The following is a 1,524-nucleotide window of genomic DNA, read 5'->3' on the forward strand; positions in this document are numbered from 1 at the left end:
CACACTCACCGGGCGGCGTCCCTGAGTGACAAGTTTTTCCGGTCTGTGCGCGCCATGCCGGCGCTTAATTCTTTAACCATCGCGGAAATGGAGGTTGTGGCGTCACGCTTTTTGTACGCGGCTGCCATTTTGGGCACGCGTTTATTTGACCACCACTTTTCCATCAAGGCAGTGCGACGACGATTATCCGCACTTGACCGGGGATTGTGCAGGAGACATCCCCGACGAACCTTCCGCCGGCAGCGGTTGGTTTGGGCGAGGGATTGCGACAAATCATCGAGAATATAATCGTAGGCGAAACGTCAAGCCCACGGAAAAGGCATCGGCCGCCGTCACGGATGCGTCGCTCAATGAATGGGGAGCCGTTTTTATTCCAGACTCCGGCGGCGTTAAAATTGCCGGAGGAAAATAGGGGAAGAGACCTTTTCTTATCATGCAGGCCGAGGCACGCGCGGTACGCTTGGCCTTATCGGCATTTTCCGCCATCTTGCCGTCCACCATGGACATTTGGGTGGACAACACTTCGCTGCGAGGAGCGGCGAATAAAGGCAGCCCGGAATCGCACGCCATCACGTGGGGGCTGCGACGGATATATGGGTTTTCGGACTCTCGCTGAGGGCAGGCATCCTTTGCCTACGTGCGGTCTGCAGAAAACCCCGCAGACGGCATATCACGCGGTCGTGTTTTTGCACCCAAGGCTTGACGAAGAGAAGCGGCGGGATCGCGTGGCTGGGAGAGCCCGAAATCCGGCGCCTCGCGAGTCATGAGGGCACGCACGCGGATATATATATATACGCACGTCAAATCCGAATGGAGGGATCACGCCGCGGCAGGGGCCACCACAACGCGCACACATAAATATGCACTCGCTCGGTGTAGGCGCTCATCGAGGTTCTGGCGAGCTCCGTCCCCACTCCGTTCACTCCTTCTCGTTCCCGTCCTGTGCGGCTCCTGCTGGCAACCGCGAGGTCCGGTCAGCGGCTCGGCAGCGTGCTCTTGCTTAAGGTGTTCGCGCGAAATAAAACCATGGGCCTTTGCGGGAGTCGAACCCGCGTCCCGGACGACATTGCGAGCGTGTTTGCCACCGGGCTAAAAAAATGCGGTCGCGCGACCCCTTTCCACGTAAGGTGTTGCTTTTGATCTTCGAACAATCGAGCGCATTTGCGCTGTCCCCTGGAAAACGAAAGCGACATGTTCAGGGCGTGTCGGGCGCGTTCCGGGGCTTTCTTGCACCGAACTCGCCTCACTTGCGTTTTCGCGGGTTGGGGGGCGCGGTCGGACAGCACAACGGGGGGATTGCCCGAGGAGTAATCTTCCGTCGCTTTCGGATTGTGGCCGTGCGCTGCGGGAAGATAGTTCAGTGGCAGAACATCAGATTGTGGCTCTGAATACCCGGGTTCGATTCCCGGTCTTCCCTTACTTTTTCGGAGTTTTTCCCCGAGGCGAAACCGCGTCATATTATGCACATTGGGCGGCCCCGCGATCCTCGAGAAAGGAGCCGCGAGCGGTGTGCGCCTCTTTTCG

At 58.5% G+C, this 1,524-nt stretch overlaps 1 non-coding gene across 1 annotated transcript, besides 4 other annotated features; it reads left to right on the top strand.

The window, feature by feature from the left end:
- Positions 1 to 435: part of a sequence feature (areas not merged during assembly with more than two copies in the genome that could not be assigned to a particular haplotype) that runs on past the window's edge.
- Positions 1 to 765: part of a mobile genetic element that runs on past the window's edge.
- Positions 436 to 738: a sequence feature (haploid, Esmeraldo-like haplotype).
- Positions 739 to 1,524: a sequence feature (heterozygous, non-Esmeraldo-like haplotype).
- Positions 1,347 to 1,417, top strand: Tc00.1047053506663.10. The gene has a single exon. It is a non-coding gene; the product is annotated as a tRNA-His (tRNA).

Source organism: Trypanosoma cruzi, genomic scaffold (assembly GCF_000209065.1).
Source record: "Trypanosoma cruzi strain CL Brener 1047053517009 genomic scaffold, whole genome shotgun sequence".
In the NCBI taxonomy this organism is placed as follows: Eukaryota; Euglenozoa; class Kinetoplastea; order Trypanosomatida; family Trypanosomatidae; genus Trypanosoma; species Trypanosoma cruzi.